At 38.7% G+C, this 24437-nt stretch overlaps 1 non-coding gene across 1 annotated transcript; it reads left to right on the forward strand.

The window, feature by feature from the left end:
- The first annotated feature begins 18430 nt into the window (after positions 1-18430).
- LOC100934279 lies at positions 18431-21547 on the forward strand. Its single transcript, XR_004229814.1, has 2 exons — positions 18431-18580; positions 21298-21547. It is a non-coding gene; the product is annotated as an uncharacterized LOC100934279 (transcript).
- The last annotated feature ends 2890 nt before the right edge of the window (positions 21548-24437 follow it).

A 24437-nucleotide genomic window follows, 5' to 3' on the forward strand; every position in this document is an offset into this window, starting at 1 on the left:
AACTTCCTGGCTCTCTGAGCTACTGAAATTTTTAAAAAAAGACAATATCACACAATGACAAGTCTATGAGCAGACCCAGGTTCAAGTTAAGCTTCATTATGTGGATTGAAATGATTTAGTAAACTACTTATTGCAGGCATGGGCAAGATCTGGCTTACCAAAAATGCAAATGGCCTTTTGCCCTGAAGGAGCTTATAATCTAATGGGCAAGAAACTGTCTGCCTCAGTTTCCTCATCTGTCAAATGTGGAGGATGCAAACAGATGCTATTTGTAAAATGCTTTGCAAGTCTTCAAACACTATCAATGCTATTAATATTGTTCTAAATGACAGTTTTATCCTCGATAAGGCATTTCCCAAAGAAAGGAATGGAAGACATAAATTCTGGAGAATCTATAATACTTTCTGGAAAATTCCAATGAGAGTGCAATTTCAGATGTTAAGTTATGTAGATAATTCTTCTCATTATATCCCCAGATTGGAATCAACAGCATCAGCTGAGCTTTTCAAATAGAGCAGGATCCATGGATTGATGGCAGATTTAAAAAAAACAGCACTCAACAATTTTTAAGTGGAAAAAATGTTAAATTCAGACCCGATCAAATTGAAGAAAACATGGCAGCCCAAAAGATCAAGAGAGTGTGGAAGATTGAGTCTCCTTAGCAACACACTGGCCAATTAACTGAATTCTCTGATCCAATGCCCAAGGATTGTAAGGTGATTAGTCAGAAAGGGAGCCCAGGGGAGTCCTGCACTGGCCTGGGGAACAGGCAGTTCTGTCATTCATTACCTAATCCTGGGTCACAGTTTTAGGGCAGAGAGAAGGAGTAAGCATGACTGCAAGGAAATGGGGGCCTTACTTTGCAAGGATTAGAGCACAGACCAGTAGGGCAGTCACCAGAACCCTAGGTGGGGTTCACATAGGTGGGAGGATTTTCTAGGATAAGGAAAACCCTACTGCTGAGGAAACTTCATATTATTCCATCATATCTGGGTGGGGAAGGAGAGAAAGGAAGGGATTGTGCATTTATTAAGTATGTACTGTATGCCAGGCACTGTGTTAAGCACTTTCACAACTACTTTTCACTGGAGTTTCACAACAACCCTGTGAAACAGGGGTTATTTATTGCTAGTTTATAATTTAGGAAACTGAGGTGAAGGTTACATGACTAGTAAGGATCAGTAATCGGATGTGAACTCAGTTCTTCCTGACTCCAGTCAGGACAGATAGAATGCTATCCAGTGAATCATTGAGCTGTTTCTAGGCAACTTGGGGATCTCCAAGCATGGGAAATCTTTTCATTAATGCACATAATGCAATTTATAGTCTTAGATAGTTGCTTGGGGGAGATCACAGAGTCCATCTTCATGAGCCCATTTGGAGTTTTCTTGGCAAAGATACTAAAGCAATTTGTCATTTCCTTTCCCAGTTCATTTTTCAGATGAGGAAACTGAAGCACACAGGATTAAGTGACTTGCCCAGGAGAACACAGCTATAAGTGTCTGAGGTTTAAACTCAGGATCTTAGAAAATTCTCATCATCCTTTCCCTGGATCCTGATTTAAGTCCTAGCTCATACTAAGTGATCAACATCAAAATGGGTCCCTCAGCGTCAGACTGCCATCTTGCTCAAGGAAACAATCAAATCCAGCCTAAGTGGCATGAGACAGGTATAGTGGTAACTAATCCACCAGCACGATTATTAATTTGAAGGGACATGGAGGAGAAAACACTTGACGTTTAATATGATGCAACCTAATTCGGGTTAATTAGGCCTGACTTCAAACCAGCAGGAAGCAAGAGCTTTGGCTGATCAACAGGACTATAATATCTCTCCCTACTTCTTCTAAAGCATAGCTAGGAAACAGCTCGGAAGAAGGATGATGACTTATACTCATCTCAGTGACCCAGTTTTTACAATTTGGTTACTCTGCTAGACTCTGCCACTGGTGGGATCTCACTTGAGCAGTTTTCGGAAGAACTATAGCTGAATAGCTTGTTGGCCAAAGGGAACGTGGCAGGAGGTAATGTGTTTTCAAGGATGATACATTTTCTCATCCTCCAAATTGTGTCTAAATTGTCCTTTGTCTCATAGCTTGATGATGTTCACGTCCTGGTGGAAATACAGTAATTTAAGACACAGTTACCCAAACTGGATTTACACAGCTCATGCTACCATGGAATTCTTGACTGATTCAAATAAGGAAGGCCATATAGCTGGCCCCAACTCCATAAAACTCAATAGAAAGTGACAAGAGTAGAGTGTAAAGCTCTGAATTTATAAACCCTCAGTCTAGGTAGAACCTTCTGGGATTTTGTTCTCTGGTGTCAGAACAATTGTGTCAAACTAGAGTTCAGATGCTTTTCATGAGAACAAGACTAAACAGGGAGTCACCTGGCAATCTGCATGCTAGCAGTGGTGTATACTAACTGACATTGTCATCTCAAGTCAGTTGCTATTCCATGAAAACATTGTCTTGATCTGTATAATGGGAGCTATCTCTAGTACCATGCCTCAATTCTATGTTCTATGACTCTACTGCTGTTTAAAAAGGAGAGATTATGTGAATAGGCCTAAAGCTGATCTTAAGACAATGAAAATGACTATGCCCATATGGAAGACATCGGCCAAGACTTGAGACATCTTCCCAATACCATCCAAAAGTGTTTATTAAGTTCTCAACGATCTCTTAATTTGTAGCATGTTCACCTTTGAGGCTGCCAAGAGTGGATGCCAGTTTCTTCATTTCTTCAGAATGAAATTTTGAAGTTTTTTCAAAAGTTGACCTTCCATGTATTTTAATATATAGTTAATTTCATCACAATTCATATTCTTCTCAATTTCAGGCAACTTACTTATGACTTTTAAATGCCAACTTTTAAGAATGGGTAATCTGATTTGTCATAGTAGCTTCTCAGGGATAGACGATTTGGTGAATGGATGGATGGATGGATGGTCTAATCGTTCCTTTTCTTTTCTTGTTCTACCCTCAGAAAATAAGATAGGATTTCCTTCAAATATGTCTCATCTATTTAGGGAGATGATATTTGAAACCATACAAAAGCACTAATGGACAAGAAAGGAGCACAAGTTTTAAATCTAGAAGAGACTTTTAAAAGGCACCTTAGTAGGTGTGTGGAGATCAAACACCCTGAGTAAGGGAAGACTTGAGTTCAAATTTGGCTCAAATACTTACTAGTTTTGTGATTCTGGGGTGATTGACTCCTAAAAGCAAAAAAAGAAAACAAAAATAGAAGAGACTGCAGAGCTAAGTTAACCCAACCATCTATTAAATGGAAAGTAAATTTCCTTCAAACTAGGTTTAAAAGGTAGGGATTGGATGAGTACTCATGTAAGAGCTGAGCAAGCAATGAAATTTTTGCCTGAACAGCTGAGGAATTGATTGATTGCTAGTTAATTATGGCCCCTAGGAGGCAAATCTCAAAACATCTTGAAAAGAAAAACTGAAGAGTACAAACTCCCTAGCATCGGAAATCCCATGATGTAACAGATCTCTAAGATGGTACATTGAAAAACTACTCCCACCTAAAATGAATGGAATCTGCTTTTAGATAAAACAATTTATGATGGGATGAAGAACTAAAGGAGAACTGGTTTGAATAGAGAAAATTTTCCTATCTCCCTTAGTGAAGGTAAAATTTACAATATTATTCAGGAAATTGTGAAGCACATACAGTCAAGTGACAAGTCAGGGCCCCTTCTGCTAGGTATAGGAAAGCAAAACAAATTAATTATTTTGGTGATTTCTGTTGGCTTTAAAAATACTAATGTACAAATTAATGAATTTTGCCATGTAATTTCAGAAAGGAAGGAGAGGAGCACGGAAGGAATAGAGCCAGGTAAAATAGAACTAAAGAAAATCTTCAATAGCATCACTTTTTGTTCAAGAAAAAAAATTATTGATGGTGATAGAGATAGTGAGCATGAAAATTGCACAGTGCTTTAAATTTCCCATGTTCTTTCTTCAAAATTTTGTATGCAGGATATTAATATCTAGATTTTAACAGGTGAAAACAGATGTGAGGTGAAGAGAGGTTGTGGCATTACCTACAATTCTGACACATGAACCTAATCTTCTGACTCCAAGTCCAGGCATTGGAACAAAAGGCTATGGAAACCAAGGAGTTGAAGTAACAAAAGAGGTCACTTTGCAGCCTCAGATTCATTAAACTCGATCAATCACAAAATCAAATTCCTACAATTGATAAATCACATAATATATCCAAAGAATGTTCCTGAGACTTGAAAAGTCCACCATTTGAATTTCATATTATTAACTGTTCTTGACAGATCTGTAGGATCCCTTTGTATAGAACAATCAAGGAACTGAACATGTCAAAGAATCAGAGGATCCTAAATCTAGAGGGAAAAAGAACCTGAAAGACATTTATTAAGCCCTTCATTTCATACCTGAAGAAACTGAGGTTGATGAAAGTGAAGGAACTTGCATTTCAACTTCGTCATTTTTTGTATTCTATCTCTTCTTAGGGAGCTGAGAACCACTTCCATCCCATTTCAGCTGTGCTATCTTAAGTAGTTGAGAACTTGCTTCAACAATAAAGCAGTCAATTAAAAAGGGTTAGACTAAGTGCAAAAGTCTTTGAAAGCATTGGATGAAATGAATGGACATGAAGATAAAAAGTATAGTTCGAGTAGGCCAGAGAAATTTGATGAACATTTCTCCAGATGACAAACAGTTGAGAAGGAGAAGAGAAATCCAGGCATGGGAACATATGGTTTTCAAAGCAACCCTTAAAGACAAAGAGATGTGGCCAGAAGGGAACCATTGAGGCTATCTAATTGACTCTGAGTACTTGGAAAGCAAAAAACAGACTTAGGGAAAGTACTATATAAAAAGCAAACTTAATCAGCTTTCTCCTGGTGCTGTCTTCCCAAGAATAATATAATGAATTAGTACCAAACATTCAGTAAACTAAATTTATGCTACAACACAAAAGAAGCCAGAAGTTAACCTGAGATAGATTAAAGTAGTGATCTTAACATTTTTCCAACTTAATCATTCCTTAACGTACTCAAGAAATTATTATGCAATCATGAGTAGATAAAATCGTTATACAAGCCAAAATTTATTGAAGATAAATCATAATCTATTTGACCTTGATCTTATTCAGTTCAAACTTTCCTGACGTCATGACCCCACAGTTTAAGCTTGGATTAAAGTTAAGTTAGTGATGCCTAACCTCTTCAATATTAGGAAGATTTCTGACTGGGGCTTGGAGCGACAGCGTGAATGAATGTACAGATGAATTGCAAAAGTAGAATATGGCATGGACTTTGATGAACCATTATATTAGTTTCTAAGTTCAAAAGAGATAATTACCTATAACAAATAACAAAGTATTATACATTTATTCGATATAAATATACTTAGTTCAGCCCTTCCCTCATTTGTTACATTTTACTCTTTCAAGTTTTGAAATATGGGCAGGACTAATTTACAATTTTGATTTATTGATCTACCAAGGGCATCAAGTTAGCATGAACTTCAGAGGTAGAATTTAACATAGGTCTTTAACTTAAAGTGCTCTTTCCATTGTAAAGGGATGGTTAAGAGGACCCCATAAAGCTTTCAGGAATTTACTCTACTTTGGACAATTCCTACTTTCCACCTTACATTTCATTTCTATGATGACAATACCAATTAAGTGTGACTTAGAAATAAAACATTAATATACAGAAATTTCTTGTGTCCTAAATCAGAGAATTCAGTTTGATTACCACAAAGAATGGCCAAATCATAGGAAAATAAGGTTGCAAAGTCATTTTAGATATTTCACTCATTTTAGCCTCACAAATTGGGACCCTTGAGATAAATGTTATTATTATTTCCATTTTAAGAGGAGGACGTGGCAGACAAGATTAAATGGCTTTGTCCCAGGTCACAGCACTAGTAAGTGTCTGATGAGTGGGATTTAACTCAGGTCAAAGCTCCTTCCACTGAGTAACCTAATTGTCTCCTTCCTGACATGTTCCCAAAGAAATGAAAGCAAGACGCTGTAATAGATAGGATGTTAGATTTGGAGTCAGAGAATCCAATCCAATCATATTTCAATATTTATTTAGTGCCTACTGTGTTCAATTGGGTAGGCACTGGATATACAAAAGAAAAAACAGAGGATAGTTAACCTGTGTTGAATTTCACTCAGGTACTTAACATTTGGCCATGGGAAAGTCCTCATTAAATTCCTAAAGCTCTTAGACTTTTTGTGATGGAAAGTGCTTTTCAAGACCTTAAACATTATGTCATGATTTCTTACTGTGGTTACCTACATGTTTTCTCCTTGCAACAAATTTTTTTTAAATTTTAAATCTATTTTTTCCTTTATTGAATTTTTATAGTCCTTTATTGTCATGAGAGAAATGGGTCTAGGTTCCAATCTAGTTGATTCTCACTTATTCCATGTGACTTTGAGTTACTCCTCCATGCCTAGTTATCTATTTGTAAAATACAGACATAAGTTCAATAACCCTTGGCCCCTAAAGGCTCTGAAACTTTATGCTCATCTGTAGAGAGCCTCATCCAGACATTCCTCACAGCCCTTGTTCTTTACATTTAAGCAAATCACAGGTGCCCTGATAGCCCGTAGAGAATGAATATCGTGATTAATTGAGGCCTGGGCCTGATGCCTTTGGCTCCGTAATGCTGAGAGCTACTCGTCCACAATTGGAATGATCATCCGCTGGCATCGTGCCTTGGAGACGATGAGGGAAATGCAAATCACAAGCTTAGCCGCATCCTAGACTGGGGCTAATTAACCCAGTGTCACCAAATCTATCCTGTGATGCTCATGTTAGGGTAGAAAAGCTGAAAATAACTCTTGGGCAGGAACTATCTCACCCTCTGGTGACCTCCATCCTTGGTTTGTCCCATTTGTAACGAGAGGCACTTAATGAATGCTCACTGACCCTAGAATCGAGACTTCATCTGCCACTTGAGCCACCGAGGCCCGAGGGAGATCGGCTCCGAGAGCGTAATCTGGGCCTGTCTAGAGATTTCTTCAAAGCAGGGACATCAATCACATCGGATTTCTTTGGGGCTGCTTATGGCTGTCTGAATCAGACCTGCTGCCCACCATAGCCTCACTATTCATTGAGTGGCTCAGCACCAAAAGAAAGCGTTCTTTCTTCCCTCTGCGCCCAGCAAACTGAAAGGGTTCGTGACCTGCCATTAGGCACGTGTTATTCTGGGAACTGTCCCACACCCATCAAGACCACAGAGGCCCGATTTAGGGTCCGATAGACGCCTCAGAGACCCAGAGTCCCTCCTTCAGGCTGAAAAAGCAGAAACTGTCTCGAGGTGAGATGCAGATGCCCTCGAGGTCCCATGATGTGAATTCAGCGCTGTCAGGATTCAGCCTTCAGGATCCCTTTGGGAGGTTTTCTGGCAAAGACACTGCTGGTTTGGCTTTTTCTCCAGTAATTTCACAGATGAGGAAACTAAGGCACCAGGGGAAGTGACTTGCCAGGGACCCACAGTTAGAAGTCAGGAGGAGCAGTCTCCCTGGTCCGGCTGGAGCCCTATCCGGCAGCCTCCCGCGATAGAGCTATCTAGCCCCTGGCCTCTAGGCCCTCTCTCGCAGTCCAGCGGCCGAACGTGACAAGCTTTGGACTGGCCCAGGCGGCCTGGCCTTCCTCGGGCGGAAGGCCGCCACGGGGAGAAGTTACGCTCAGGAGCTGCCCGGCCCCTCGCTCTGGGCGCAGGGAGCGGCACAGACGGAGCTCTGACCGGCGGCAGGGCTCGCGCTTGGAGTTACTGCTCTTGGAGCAGGGAGCTAACCAGAGGGGCAGAGATCCTCAGTCCCAAAGGGAGCAGCGGGGAATCCTGTCCTGGACGCCCTGTCTTACAGTGAAGGAAACTGAGCTTCTTTGTAGTGTGAAACTCTGTGTGACTGATTTAAGCAAGGGGTTAGCTCAGAGGAACTGATGGGACAACGGTTCCCTAGTTTAGCCTGGGGATCAGAATATCTCCATAGTTCAGTATGACTGCATTAATCTCACAACAAATAATGGTTCCCTAGCGATAGAATGACTGGCTTATCCTCAGGATGATGAATGGATTTAATGCTAATAGAGTATTTAAAGGCCATGAGTTCAGACCGAGAGGGGGATCGAACAGACTCTGGAAGACAGAGAGCCTGGAGGCTGGAGCACAAAGCTCCCAGACTCAGGGAGACTTCAAGTCTAACCGTGGTGGTGGCGGCCCCTGCCTCCCACAGGAGTCAAGACACATGGTGGAGGACCTCCGAACCACTAGCTGGTCCCAGGCAAGGAGGCCCATTGTGAAGGAGACTATAGAGAATTTGGCTTTATCCCTGGCTACTTCCTCATGAGTGATTACTCTGCTGCAACCAAGGCTGGTCCAGAGACCTCCAGTAAACCAACCAGAACATTACAGTCTCTGTAAAGGGGAAGTGATTTATCCAGTGATGCAAGTGATGAGTGAAAAGATCTGAATTCAGGTCCAGTGACACACGAATTGCAAGGTGGGCAGAGGTACAATCTGTGGCTCTGAAACCCGAAGGAAGTTGACTGGGAGGGATCCATGTGGTGTGTGTGTGAGAGAGAGAGAAAGAGAGAGAGAGAGAGACAGAGAGAGACAGAGACAGAGAGACAGAGACAGAGACACAGAGAGAGAAATGGAGAGAAACAGAGACAGACACACAGAGAGAAACACAAAGAGAAAAGAAAGACACACACACAGAGAAGATAACAGACAGAAAGAGAGACACAGAGACAGACAGACCTAGAGAGCAAGAGAAAGAGAGACAGACAGACAGACAGACAGACACAGAGAGACAGAGACAGAGACAAAGAGAAACACAAAGAGAGAAAAAGAAAGACATCACAGAAAGAGAGACACAGAGAGTCAGACACAGAGAGACAAAGAGACAGAGAGACAGAGACAGAGAAACACAAGGCCTAGAGAAACCAAGAGAGAGAAAGTTTGATTTAAAGATATAGTCCTGACCAATTGAATCCAATCTAGATTAAAGTCTAACCATCAATTAAGGCAGTTTTTTCCTGTTTAGGATATATGAGGTCCTAGAGAGCTAGGAGAGCATGTGAATCACAACTTATTTGGATTGAATTTATTTTTGTTCAAACTTTCCTTGAAACCCCCACTCCCACCCCAGCTGCTAATGCCATGTCTTCCAACAAGTTCCTGGTAATTCATTTTGTATCAGTTATTATTCTTTAGTTGGTCTGACTTTGTGACCACAGCACTATTCTATCCAGAGAAACTTCTTACAAAGATACTGATGGTTTGCCATCTCTTTGAACTAAGGTTAATATATAGTTAATGACTTGCCCAGAGTCACCCAGTTAGTAAATTTCTGAGACCAGATTTGAACTCAGAATTCTTGACTCTAGGGCCTAGCACTCTTATTTACGGAGCCACCTAGCTATGTCTCGTTTTATATACATATATAACTGAGCATAACCACTATGTGTACATGTTGTTTCCTTTGTTAGACTATAAGCTTTTTGAGAGCTTCCTAGTCTCTGTATCCAGTGTCTAACAGCAGCTAGAAAAGAGAATGTATTTAATAAATAAGTGTATTGATTATATTTTATGTACATTTAGGATTGTAATCTTATGGAATACATAAAAAAATCATAATACTGTTCTCTAAATGTTACATTATAATTAGGAAACTAAATACATAAGATAGCTCAACAATATAAGCATAAAATCATTATACACACATGAAATGTTACAAAAGTCAGTATATAATTAAGACAACTCTGACACACACATGTCAGATGCTTAAGATGACAGGAAAAGATAATGACAGATGTTGAGGATGATGGAAACATCGACACTGATACATTGTTGGTGGAACCTGAAAGATAAAACCATTCTGGAGTGCAATTTGAACTATGCTCAAAAGTTATCAACTGTGCAAACTTTTTTTTTTTTAAAATAGCTTTTTATTTATGTAAGTTATATGCATGGGTAATTTACAGCATTGATACAATTGCAAACCTTATTGTTCCAAATTTTCCTCCCTTCCTCACCCTCCCCTAGATGGCAGGATGATGAATACATGTTAAATATATTAAAGTATAAATTAGGATACACAATAAGTATACATGACTAAACCATTATTTTGCTGTACAAAAGACTCAGACTCTGAAATATTGTACAATTAGCCTGTGAAGGAAATCAAAATGAGTGGACAAAAATAGAGGGATTAGGAATTCTGTGTAATGGTTCACAGTCAACCTCAGAGTTCTTTCTACATGTGTAGCTGGTTCTAGTTCATTCCTGCTCATTGGAACTGATTTGGTTCATTTCATTGCTGAAGAGGGCCACGCATCAGAATTGATCATCATATAGTATTGTTGTTGAAGTATATCATGATCTCCTGGCCCTGCTCATTTCACTCAGCATCAGTTCCAATTGAAGTCTCTCCAGGCCTTTCTGAAATCATCCTGCTGGTCATTTCTGTACCGAGCAAAATTATTCCATAATCATTCATAAACCTTAACTTATTCAGCCATTCTCCAATTGAGAATTCTCCAATCCACCGTCAGTTCTGCCACAAACATTCTTGCACATACAGGTCCCTTTCTCTTCTTTAAGATCTCTTTGGGATATAAGCCCAGTAGAAACACTGTTGGGTCATCCAGCTGACTACTTGCCATCTAGGGAGGGAGTGGAGGAAGGGAAAATTTGGAATCAGAGGGTTTTGCAAGAGTCAATGTTGGAAAAAATTACCTATGGCATATGTTTTGTAAATAAAAGTTTTAATAAAAAGACAAAGTCAGCACATGATTAAATGCTTAGGTCATAATTAGTTTTGCTTTTGTGATTTCTTTTGTGCACTTTTATTTCCTGTGGGTCGAAATAAAGGTTGTATAATACACTATATATGCATTGTTACCTTTGAGTGCTTGCATTAGGGACTCAGGGACCTCTTTTATCCACTTTTGGGGAGACTCTAGACAAAACTCTATATTCTGAGATTTCCCAGGTGAAATTTAAGTTGAGGAAAATAAGCTGAAAAGATTTGTTTTGGAGTCACAACAAGATTGAAATGGTCTCTGTAATCGCACATTGTGGATATATTGGTGTTAAAATGATAAGTCTTTGTTTCAGGGAAAGGTTTAGGGCTTAGAAGGCACTGTGTAGTTTCTGAATTCTGCAATTGAAAAGAACTATTCCCTTTCTTCTTTCTGCAATCTCTAGACCCACAGAGTCTGTCCAGGAGAAATGAAATTTGAGTTCCAAGTCAACTCGGGAACATTTTGGTACGATTGCAGACTGAAGAAGTATTGAATGAGATTTAACTAGTAAGGATCAGAGCTTGGTATGAAAATCACTGGAGAAGACTGTGATCTTTTGGAGAATTGCACATACATAGTTCCAAACTTTCTCCAAAACTAACTCCAGACATTGGAGGAAACAAACTTTTGAAAGGAGCAGATAAGGATAAGCCACTTCATGACCTTTATGTCCAACTTGCCTTCTTAGAGATTTTGAGGATTTTCCTAATGGAAGACAATGCTTCTTTTAGAGAAGAACAGAGCAGTCAGCTCCTTTCCTGTGTCCCTCAAGACCAAGTTATAATCTCCCATGGAAAGGGATGGAGAAGCAGCCATAGGGTTGTAGGGTAGAGAATTCCAAATCCTGAGTTCAAATCCAGCCTCCGACACTTACTAGCTATGTGATCCTAGGCAAGTCACTTAACCTCAGAGAGACTCAAAGAAAAGCAAAGAAAAGGGACTGGCAAGATTCCAGTGATATCTATCATGCTTTCCCTTGAACTGCCTGTCCATACAGTGAATCAGCCCCAAAGGACATAGCTATCTTATGTAGGTGGACCATATCTTAAATATATGTACTCACTCATAGGCTGTCCATCTAACTGTGCATCATAGTTTAAGAAAAGCTCTTTCATCTGTTTAGAGAAATATAAAATTATTTTAAAAACCAAAACTTCTTCTAAAAATTAAGAATTTAAAAGTTTAAAAAATTCCCCTTTAAAAAACAGCAAGTCAATCCTTTTGTTCCCTCGGCGTTTTTAAATTCTTTTCTGAAAGGAAACACTTATGGAAGGAAAATTAAATATTTCAAAAAACAAAAAAACCCCCACGCTGTTGTCAAATAATAACAAAAGCTAAAAAGGAATTTGGGTTAAGAGTCCTCTGTTTCCCTTAATTCTCTCCCCCCTTTAAAATTAATAGAAATTTCAAAAATTAAATTGTCCAACAAAAAGATCATTAAATGTTTCTAGATGTGGATAATAAATTTGAACTTTTCTTCATCTTTGTTTAAAAAAAAATAAAAAAAAGAACAAAGGTGAAGAAGAATAAAAATAAAAGACGTAATAATTAACAATGGTAAAACAAGATAATTTGGTGTAATGGTAATCGGATCTTTAATGATAAAAAAAAGGGAAGGAAGGAAGGAAAAAAAAAAAAAAAAAAAGGGGAAAGAAAAAGAAAGAAAAAGGAAAAATGGTGCAAAAGGGGATGTGAAGTAAAGAGAAAATGGGGGGAAGGGCAACTTTTTTATTAGGTTCAAAACTAATGTTCCCAGAAAGACTGGTACTTTCCTAATTTTCACTAGTTTTTTTTCTTATGCCATTTTTTAACAAAAGAAAAAGGGAGAAAGGTTCCCATTGGGGAAAATTAAGAACAAAGGAAAAATGGTTTGATAGATATTAAGGAAAAGTAGGGAGGCGCTTATAGTTTTAGAATCCCCTTCCCATTTAAGATGGAAAAAAGGGGAAGAAAAGAGGGGGGATTTAAGAAAAGAGGGAAGGATTTAAACGAAAAATAGATTTTAAAAAAATTTAAATCATTTTGGAAAAGAACAATAATATTTTATTTTTTACCCTCATAATCAGACTTGGCCATTTTTTTCTACCTTTTTCCCATTTGGGGTTTTTTAGAAGTTTTATTTCCCTGCCCCAAACAGGAAATACAAACGGGTTAATTTCCCAGGGCAAAAATTTAAGGCTGAGAAGTTTGAATTGGGGGGTTTTGCTAGTCCAATCCCTACTCCCATTTCGTTTAAAAAGCCAAACGAAGTTTTTGAAAATGATAGATTTTCCAATATTTTTTTCCTACTCGATTTTCCAATACTTTATTCTTTGGGAAAATTAAATTTTCCCAAAACTAATCAGAAGTTCATTTTTGTTTCACCTTTGAAAAACTTATTTTAACAGAATAAAGGGGCCCTTTTAAATTTAAAAATCAAACGGAGAAACGTTATGGATTAAAAGGCATTGAGTTGTGGAGAAAGGAAGGGTTTCGATTGAATTTAAAAAATCTTTTGGATTTAAATGAGGTTTTTAAAAAGATAGGGGAAAAACGATGAAAAAAGAACAAGGGCTTCAAATTTTATGATATTGGAAGGGAAGAGGCAACATAATTTGGGGGAAAACATTTTCATGGTAAGGAAGAATTAAAAGGAATTGGGGACCCTTTAACCCGGGGAAAGATAACAGGGTTTTGGAAAAAAAATCAAAAAGGGAGATTTATGAATGGAGAAAAAGAGTTTTGAGTGAAAGGAGTTGGGAAAGGACTTGTGTTTGGGTTAATTGAATGGCATTTTGAGAGATAATAATTAAATGGGAGAAAGAGGGAAAAAGAGGGTTGACCGTTTTTGGAAAAAAATGTGAGGGAAAACATCAAGGAATTTGGGGAAGGAAAACCAGGGGAAAAGGGTAAGGGAAACGGAGAAAAAAAAGGGGAATGACTTGGGCCAAACTGCAATTAAATAGAAGGGAGGAAAAAGGGACCTGGAGAAAAAGGGTTAGATGGAAGGGCGGGAATTTTTAAGGTTTTGCCGGAAGAAGGGCCCCTTTTATGATAGGAGGATGGATCAAAAATTGCGGGGGGAAAAGCATTCCGAATGGTTTTTTTGGGAAGGTTTTTTTAGGGAAAAGAAGGAAGGGGGGAAGGACTGAAGAATGGCTTTTGGGAATTTAAAGGAGAAAAGTTTGGTTCTTAAGTGAGGGGAGAGAAATGGATGGGAGGCATTATTGACCACTAGGGAGGATAGGGTGCCATTAAAAAAGTGTTTTGTTAAACACATTAAGGAAAACAAAAGTTTTTTTTTTTCCTTTAAATTTTTAAGATGTTTGTCCCAAATTTAGATCTCGTAATGAAAAATAAGCAGAAGGAAAGGGAAAAAGAAAGCAGAAAGGGCAAAAAAGAGACAGGGAAATGTTCAAAAAGGCAAAATTTCAAAAGAAGCCCAGTAAAAGGAAGGGGAAAAAGGGGTTTAAAAAACCTTTTAATAACCAGAAAGGCCCAACCTAAAGGAGAAAAAAATAACCAAAGATAGGAAGAATTTTTCCTTGAGTGCTTAGATATCTACTGGTTATTTGTAATTTTGTCCACCCATTCATCAACAAGCATTTATTAAGCCCCAAATGCTGGGAATTGGGGATTCAAAAGTTATTTTCCCAGTACAGACAATTGGATAGATCAGGCCTAGAGTTAGGTAGCTCTGATTCAAAAAATTAGACATTTACTTACCAGGACCCTGCAAATCATTTCCTATTTCTAGTTTCCCGGTCTGTAAAAGAGGAAGAAGGAAATGGCAACCTCCAATATCTTTGCCAAGAAACCTTTAAAAGGGGTTAAAAGAATTGAACTTAAAAGAAACTACCTTAAAACCCATTTTTTGGATATAAAGTAGGTTTTAGAAAAAGAAATATTTGGAAAAGAGAAGAAAGATTCGAAATTTCAGAGTCCCCAAATTTTTTGGGTGATTGCCAGTATCCCTGAGGGATTGTAGTTTGTTTTGATACCCTGTTTTTGTACCTTTTGTAATTGTTTTTTGAAAGGAAAAAACTTTTTGGTTTAATTTTTTTTATTTCCGATTTTTTTTTAAAATATGATGGATCTTTTCAAATTAATTTAAAAATTGTGTTCAATTTTCCCCTTCCTCCCCCTCCCCAGATGGTTCCAATTATTTTTTGTTAAATATGAATTTGGATTATGTTGGTATATAGTGTTGATGTTAATGCCCTTAGTTTCCCAATCTAATCCCAATTATCCCAAAGTTTTAGTAAATAGTGAGTTTTTTCCCAAAATAAGGTTTGGGGTTTCCCAAACCAGATTGGAATTTGATTTTTTTTCTTTGGAATTAACTTTCCCTGATAATCTTTTTTTTGCCAGGAAATGATTATTTTTCCATATTCTTGGTTTTCTTAAAGCTTTTTTTATTATAATAAAATTAAAATTTTTTTTTTTTTGGGTGAAATTTTTTTCATGAATTTGGCAAATTAATGTTAATTTAAATGATTTGGGTTGGAAAAAGCCCTTAAAATGTAAGGGGGTGGAATGTTGAGCTGGGTTGGAGTGGAGAACTGAATTTCCTGAACCGACATTTGTTGTGGACCCGGAGTGCCTTAAGCCGTTGCCTTAAAAAAAAATGGAGAAAAAAGAAGAATAAAAATATGATTTTTGATTAATAAAATTAAGTTATTTAAAAATTTGGAGTACTGGTTTTTTGGATTTAACCAATGGTAAAAAAGAATCTGATAAATTTGAAAAATTCCTTTTTTGTTGACGGAGGAATGGGGGGTTTTTCCGTTTGGGGTTTGAAGGTGATGGTTTTTTGTACCATCCCTATGTAAAAAAATTCAATTTTCAATGAAAAATTATTTAAGTTTTAAAAGTTCAAAAAATTTTTCGGAGTTCGTTAATTTTTTGGTCCCGAAAATTTTGATGTTGGAAATGGTTTTTGAAAATTAGTTAAGACAAAGAAAGACTTTTTTAGTGGTTAGTAACCGGAATAATAAATTTGGAAGAAGAGTTTAAAGGGAATGATTTTTGTTTATGTTTTTTTTTTTTTTTTTTCGTTTTTTTTTTCTTTTTCCTTTTTCCTTTTTTTTTCCCAAATGATTAAAGAAATGTTTTAAAGAAGGTATAACCGAAAAAATAAAAATTTAAAAAAGAGAACTTGGTTAAAATTGATATTGATGAATGGTAATTTGTTTTTTGACGATCCATAAAGGGACAGAAGGATATTTAAAGCAGCATAGTGTTTGATGGAAGTTAAGAATTAGGCTTATTACCCTTGGGATGAGATAATTATGTTTAGAAAATGAAAAGAATTTAAAAACCCTATGTTTAAGGATGAATTTGGCCAAGAGGAAAGTTATTTTTTTGGAGAATTTTAAGGGAGAAGATAAGGGAAAATGGCAAAAGGAAGACCCAATGAAGGAAAGAGGTTGCTTGGATAAATATTTATAGGGAAAGGAAGGTTAAAGAGTTAGGGGGTTGGAAGGAAACGTAATGTTAGAAGAGAATTGGAATGATTTTTGGTTGTGGGCCATGATGTTTTGGAACTTTTTTGTTTGGTCCTTTTTCCCACTTCCCAAATTGTAAATGCTTCAAAAATTTGCAAATTTAATTTTATTGTAAAAAGGGTTTGGTTGGGAGTATAAATTTTTTATATTTTTTTTTTGTTTCTAAACCAAGGGGGGTTTGTTTGTTTTTTTTAATTTTTCAGTTATGGATATGTTTTTTTTTTTCATAAGGGATGATTTTTGGGTGGAAAGTAAAAGGGGGGATTTTAAAAAAGTTTGTTGTAGTTAGCCCTTTTTTTAGAATTGGAGTTTTTTGGTTTTAAAGTTTTTTTTTTTTTTTCGTTTCCTTTTTTGGGGAAAAGGTTTGTTTTTGTTTGGGTTTATTTTGTTTGTTTTTGTTGAATTTTAAATTTTTGTGGTTTTGCAAGGTTTTTTTTTTTATTGTGATTTTTGGAAGGTTTTTTTTTTTTTTTTTAAAAGGGTTTTTGGGAAAGATGTGGGGGGTTTGGGGAAAGGGGGGGGGGAGAGGAGATTTTGTTTTGGTTTTTCGGGAGTTTTGTTTTTTGGTTTTGTTTTTGGGGTTTGGTTTTGTTTTCTTTGTTTTTCCCGGAGTTTGTTTTTGGTTTATTTTGTTTTTTGTTTTGTTTTTCTGGTTTATTTTTTTTGTTTTGCCCTTTTTTTTTGGTTTAGCCCTTTTCCCGCCGTTTTTTCCCGGTGGCCTTTCCCCGGTTAGGTTTTGGGTGGCCCCTGGGTTTGTTGTTTTTTAGGGGAGGTCCTGTTTTTAAAAGGGGGTTCGTTTAAAGTTTTTGCTTTCCCAAGATCGGGGGATGGAGCCCTGGGTTTAGGGGCCGAGCTCCAGGTAAGGGCGGGTTGGGCCTTTAGGGGGCCCCCGCCTCCCGGGACGGGGCCCCGGAACCCCAAGGGCCGGGGACTTCCTTTTTCCCAACCCGGGGGGGGGGGGAAGGGGGGAGGAGGGGGGCTCGGGGGGTGCTTAAACCCGCCCGGCCCCTGGGGGGGGGGACTAAGAAGCCCTGGGAAACGCCCCTGGGCCTTTCCCTAATTTCGAAAAGGGGGGGTGAGGGGCGGGCCTTCCCGGGGGGAGTGCCCTTTCGGAGACCCCTTTCCCTCTCGCCCGGGTAGGCCCCGGCCGCCTCCTCCTTTGGTTTCCTTCCTGCTAGAGGGAGGGAAAAGGCACCCCCAGAATCTGGGATGTGATGCCTTTCAAACAGGTTGCTTCCTTGGGGCCTTTTCCCGGAGAAGAGGAAGGGCCAAAGGGGTAATGGTTGCCCAGTGCCGGGATTCCAGGCGAAACCCTGGTCCTGGGGCCGAAGCCGGCCCCTTAGTCCTTTGTGGGTCTTTGGCCATATCCTTTAATAGGGAAACCCGCTGGGGAAAAGAAGTTGCCCCAGTGACTGGGGCCAAGGGGGTTGATAAGGGAAAGGAAAAGGACGTTGAATTTGGGGTGGTTGGAATTTGGGTGGTTCCATTCGCCTCCCTTCAATAACAGGAAGCCTCCCTGACCCGCCCCCCAGGGTGGGAATTGATTAAAGTCACCCATCCCCATGGGAGGGAGGGAAACAGGGGGCCCCGGCTGGTGGGGAGAAGCCTAAGCTCCCCCTTTTTTGATTCCGGGTCCCTTTAATGGGGGTGGATCCGGTTTGAGCCCACCCAGAATTAATGGGAAAAAAAACAGGGGCACGGGCCTTTTTGTGGGGCAAACTCGGGTACCCCATTTGGGGTTTTTCTGTGTGGGAGGGTTTGCTTTCTAACCTTTACGTTTCGGCCCCGGGTGCCCCATTTAGAATTGCGCTTTTTAAGAACACAGGCCCCTATTTCGTCAGTGAAAGTCTGGACATGTTGGCGGGCCAAACTTTTCCCCAGTGGGTTTGAAAACCCGTTTTTTGGAATACGTGTGGAAAAGGCCCAGGGCCGGCTTTCCGAGCAAGCCCCTTCAATTTTTAGGCGGGAATTTGTTAAAGAACCAACCCCGCCCTCTATTTAACTGGGCGGCTTATTCCCAAGGCTCCCCATTCAGAGGAGGCCTGGGCCTGTCCTAGCCAGTTATTTTTTAAATTTTTTTTTTTTGTTTCCCTTGGGGGCCCCAAATTTGTACGCCTACTCGGACTGTTTCTAGCTTATCTTTTAGCTTTACGGAGAATCTCTGGAATTCTAGTGCTGAAAATCATGCTTAATAAATCCATTTTGTATTGAGAACTTTGACGGGCCAGCCTGAAAATCTAGAGACTTGGATGTCATTTTTGGTGGGTATGGAATGCTCCTATGTAAGCCCATAATCTATTATCTTGATAATATTCCTGTTTTAGTTCTTTGATATAAGGGAGTGAATTCCTGATATTGAAATGACCATTTATAGAATTAATGAATTAAAAAAAAATAACTAGGTTAGCATACCTCGTGGTTCATTCATTTTAGTCGTGAATGACTCTTTGTGACCCATTTGGGGTTTTCTTGGCAGAGATGCTAGAGTGGTTTGCCATTTCTTTCTCCAACTCCTTTTACAGATTAGAAAACTGAGACAAACAGGGTTTAGTGACCTATCCGGGGTCACCTAGCTAAGGTGTCTGGCTTTGAATTTGTAATCATCAAGATGAGTCTTCCTGATTTCAAGCCCAGTAATCTATTTACTGCACCATGTGCACGTACCTTGCTATTTCTTTTTCCTAAGTTGACTTTTAAAATCCCGTTTTTATTATTTTCTTTGTGATATGAACATTGAGAATATTGTTTTTTAAGAAAGAGGTAATCAGTAAGCTAAAAGTTGAAGCCTGTTTGGGTTTTTCTGAGTGTTTAATTAAAGTCTAGCTTTACTTTCAGTCACAGAATTTTTAGATTTGAAACTGACCTTGGCAGCCATCTACACAAGTCCAGACCCCAAAGGAATCCCTTCTATAATGTAACCGAAAAGTGGTCACGCAGCCTTTGCTGGAAGACTTGCCCAGATGGAGAGCTCACCATTTCCAAGTTGAGGCAGCTCTGATTACTGGCAAGTTTTTCTGGACTTCAGGCGTATTTACCCCTTTACAACTTCCCTGACCATTCTGCCTTGTTTTCCCCTCTGGTTGTTGGCCCAGTGGAACAAGTCCAGATCCCCACTCACATATCACAGCCTTAAATATTGGGAGACAACCATCATGGCCTTCTGGAGTCTTCTCCAGGCTCAGTGACTCATGTTCCTTCTTCTGATGCTCACAAGGCAAGGTCTCGAGGCCTTTAATAAAGCTGATAAACTTTGATAAGTTCTGATTATTCTCCTGTGAGCATGATCTCCATGATCTGTACCCAAACCCAAACTTCAAAGTGCAGAGTGAAGAGACACTCTTACTCCTTCCTCTTCCTGGAAGCTCTACTCCCTTCCATTACTGGGGACTCTGACAGCTTGCCAACCACTAAATCCTCAGAGCTACCATCTTCCCAAGCTTTTCCCTGTCCTGTACTTGTAAAGTTGCCCTTTTTGTACTCAAATATTAGACTTTCCACTAATTCCTCTGTTGGGGATCTTGTCAGAAACACATGTCTACAATAGTGGGCTATGAATGGAACAAGAAGTTCTTAACTTGAGACATTTCCAAAATTCACCCCTGCTGAGGTTAGGATTCACCAAGCCAAATCTGTTAAAGTGAGTGGAATATACAGCCAGGCCTTTACTTATAAAAGGTTTATGTTTGCAGAGTTTGTAAATTGACTGGAACTCAAAATGTATTTTCCTTTGGAAATGGTGTTTTCCTTTTGGAAATGGTTTGGAAATGGTTATGTCAGCTAAGAAAAACCAATTTTAAAAACAGGTTTTAATATAAATATAATAATATAATATTTTAATAAATATAGATTTTTAAATAAATGAATTTTGTTCTAAGACATTTCCAAAAGATTCATGATGTAAAATGATATCTACATTCAGAGAAAGAACTATGGACTCTGAATGCAAATCAAAGCAGACTATTTTCACATTTTTTTTTTCTTTCTTGTGGTTTTTCCCTTTTCTTCTGATTCTTGTTTCACAGCATGACTATTTGGAAATATGTTTAATATGATTGTACATATATAACATATCAGATTGCCATCTTGGGGAAAAGAAAGGGGTCGAGGGAAAAAATGGAAATTAAAATTTTATAAAAGCAAATGTTGAAAACAAACTTTAAAATAAATAAATAAATGAACTTTTACAGCCCATAATATAGGTGAATATTAAGGCCCTAGTTCTACTTAGATACATACTAGGTCTGTGACCAGAAGCATCTCCTCAGGCATCTATAAGCATGCCTACAAATAAGCCAGAAGAAGTTCCTCCAGGAGTTCCTTATGTTAAGATGCTCAAAGTTAAGTTAGTTTAAGCAGTGACTCCAAGCCCCATATCTGCTTGGGATTCTCCCCTCGCCCTTTTGGCTCTGAAGCGCCTTTGAGTTTAGAGCTTCCCTGACCCCCAAAGAAGCCACGTGAAGAGGAGCAGCTGGATAGAGGTTCCAGTAGTTGCATTCTTCTCGTGGCATTTTGGATGGAAGGAATCACACAAATAACTAGTAGGGAGGGAATGAAGGAAGGAAGGAGAGAGCCTTAGTCTTCTTCCTAGCAAAAGTAGGTGCTAAAGGCCCCAGGAAAATTAGAGAATATATTTCTGTGAAGAGCTGACTCAGGCAGGAATGGGAAAAACCAGTGGAAGTGAGTGACTATGAAGGAAGGGCAAAGATGACTAGAGGTGGCAGAAATCATTGCTACGTGTGCACCCTTACCTTGTCTGGCACTTATGAGTTACTAGCTACCTGTTAAATTTTAAAAATAGAGTTTGTATTTAATTCAGTGGAACTACCACACTATTCTTTTGAGGTGATTAAAGACCATTAGTAGTGTGAAGCAAGGAAACATCTTAATGGAGAAGGGGGCTGGGGTGAAGGAGAAAGATTAGCTAATGAGCCACACTAATAGGATATTATTGTAAGAATACTGTTGTTCTCTCTTTCAGAACTATTATTGTAGTTGGAAGAATGGCTTCCACTCGGCAGAGATTTGGAGTGTATTCCTCATTTCTGAGAGGGCTGCTAAGTGTCCAAGCGCATGCAGTTACTTGGGAAGGGAAATTAATTCCTGGATGTATCCGATGCATTTACAGTGCCACAGGGAAGTGGACAAGGGACTATACTCTGCAGACCAGAAAGGAGGTTGAAAAATGGTGGCATCAAAGAGTCAAGGAAGAGTTCTTCAAAATCTCAGAGGTGGACGTGAGTATCCTGAGAAATCTGGAAATATGTGTGTGTTCATGTTTCAGTTTCTAGTGCCATTGTTTTTAGTGCTTACACAAGACCTAATATGTAGGAAATAATAGCTAACTTTTGTGCAGTTCCTTAAGGTTTACAAAGTGCTTTATGGATATTAGTTCACTTTATTTTGACAACAACCTGGGGTAAAAGGCATTATTGTTTAGTTCCGTTTCACAGATGAAACTGAGGAAGCCAGAAATCACATCAGTCTTTTCATTGACAGTCAGCAAGCATTCATTCCAAGCACTGTGCAAAGCACAATTAAGTGACTTAATTGTGACAAATATGAACTCGAGACTTCCTGCCTGAAGGTCCGGTGCTCTGACTATGTGGGCTCAGGGGCCAAATCTATATTTTGGGCCTTTTGTTTCTCAGTGAGAGAGAGTTGTGAGCCAGGGGAAAGAGTCCCAGGTCTCTTACCTGCCTCAGCTCTTTTATTTATCTTTTGGGAACAGCCAGGAAGCGTTAAGTGTCTGAGGTCAGATTTGAATTCAGGTCCTCCTGACTTCAGGGCTGGTGCGCTATCCATTCACCACTTAGCTGCTCTCCAATGTGACTTCTTACGGCTTCAGCTTTCTCCCCTCCACCCAGAGAAATCTGAGCAGAGGACCCGAAACTGCTAGAGGAGAAGGAGGTGGTATCTGAACACTGTTATTCATGAATTTGAGCTACAGCCAGGAAGAATCCCTTGGAATGCTGGGAAGTGGGTCAGAACCTGTTGGAAAGCAGAGAGAGATTTATGTTTGAGATAGGAGGGAGTTTCTGGAGTTAGTTGAACAGGGAGTGACTTGGTAAGATTCATGTGGTCACTGACTTTACAGCTCAATCCCAGAGAGTTTCTTGAAACATATGGACATTAAATGGCTTGTCCCAGTTCTCACAGAGCTTAGCACAGTGTCTGGCACATTGTAGGCTCTTAATCAGTGTTTATTGATTGACGGATTGAATGACTAGTGATTAATTGATAGTGAATGTCCCTGCTCATGCATAGTTAATGTTGGAATGTTCTTTTCCGCTTGTGCCATCATTCATTCATTCATGCTCAGAGTGAAAACCTTAAGAGGTCTCCCTGATAAGACCAGCCCTCTCTCCACTACAGTGTGCTCCCTCTTGCCTTATATATATTCACTGATATATATGTGGATTTTTGTTGTTGGAGGAAGAAATTTAATAAGCCACATTCTTCTTAGAGATGAAACATCCTATCATTGAATTTTGAGTACTTTCTGAGCATCTGTATTTTAAAAATTAAAATGCATCACTAATCAATCATTAGTTTTGTTAGGGAATATGGGGAGTTGTCTTGAAGGGATGAGGCTTGTCAAGTCATCAAATATTTTATTCAATACCTGTCATGTGCCAGGCACATAGTAGTGCCAGAATGATACTCCATGCATTTAACCAGTCTGCTCCTCAAAGAGTAGCCGCAGTAACAAGTCTGTTGGAGGCCTTTCCAGCTTGCTTATGCCTTCTAGAGCTTGTGCTGTGCTTGGACAGCCTTCAGGAACCCATTGTCCTTTTGTGTTAGGGCATCAGTGGAGCTGAACTCATCAATGGAAGGTGGGCAAAAATGCAGGGGTAGCCATAATACCCATTATGAGGTAAGCAGAGCTCTTGAGGCTAGTAACCCATCTTTTATTCTACTTGTATTTATATTCCCAGCATTTAGCCTGCAGTAAGCGCTTAATCAATGCTTATTAATTGACTGACTTGACTTCCCAAAATCTTTTACAGCAAGAAGAGGGTAGGGCATGAAAAAGAAAAGAGAGTTCTATGTCCAGGCCCATGAAATTAGAATTCTTAGAAGCACTGACATTTCCTTGGGGTTCAGAGCCTGGAAAGTAGCAAAAGCAAGTCTAACTCCTAACTTCTTTATTTGACAGAACAACCAGGGGTCCAAGAACAAGCACATTTGAATTAGAAATCAAAAGGAAAACTAAAGATATCCTGAGTTCATTTTGGTGGTCTTCCTTTTCCTTTTATTAAGAATAAATAACTTGGTCAGGCAGATTAATTCTAACGCTACTCCACTGAGCTCTTAAAAAGCTGAATGAACTTTATTACACACCTATAATGCCCAGAGAAGCAGGGATTTGGGCGTTTCTCCTCAAAACCTGCCCAAGAATATCTAGAATGTGTTTATAAAAATAATCTCCAGCACACTGGGGGAAAGCTTAAATTATTTTTTGTTTTGTTTTGTTTTTTTTAAAAAAGCTTAAATCTTCTGCCTTTTATGTAACTATGAACATTTTGCTTTTAGTTATATTTATTTCCACTAAATTATAACACAAAATCCTATAGTTATTTTGTCCTATTCTACCCCCAGGAGATGGAAGTCATTAAAATGTCAAAGAAGAAATGAACTTAATTCACACAGAAAAACATGAGGCAGTTATAACTACAAAGCTTGAGTACCTTTTAAATAGCAAATAGAACAATTCTAAATATTAAACATGTTTTTTTAAAAATAGCCACTACTTTGTGTCTTTTAGTTGCATGTTTAGAATATAGTTAGATTGCTATTGTATCATCAGATCTGGTCATTATTGGTCTCTGGGTTGATTGGACAGAAGAAAAGGGACCTTTAGAAAAGAGGATACTTAAAGAAAAACAATTTTGTGGAGACTGTTAAAAATGGATATAGAAAATATAGTCAAGATGATTTGCTCTAAAATAGCAAAGTAGTATTGAGGTTTTTTTTTTGTAAAAATAGGTAATACTCAGAAACCATAAGTAATAATAATAACTAGACTTTATATAGTACTTTTAAGATTTCACAGTTTCTTTTCACAGTCTTTTCACAATCACAAACAAGATTTCATTTGATCCTCACAATAACCCTGAG

Source organism: Sarcophilus harrisii, chromosome 5 (genome assembly GCF_902635505.1).
Source record: "Sarcophilus harrisii chromosome 5, mSarHar1.11, whole genome shotgun sequence".
In the NCBI taxonomy this organism is placed as follows: domain Eukaryota; kingdom Metazoa; phylum Chordata; class Mammalia; order Dasyuromorphia; family Dasyuridae; genus Sarcophilus; species Sarcophilus harrisii.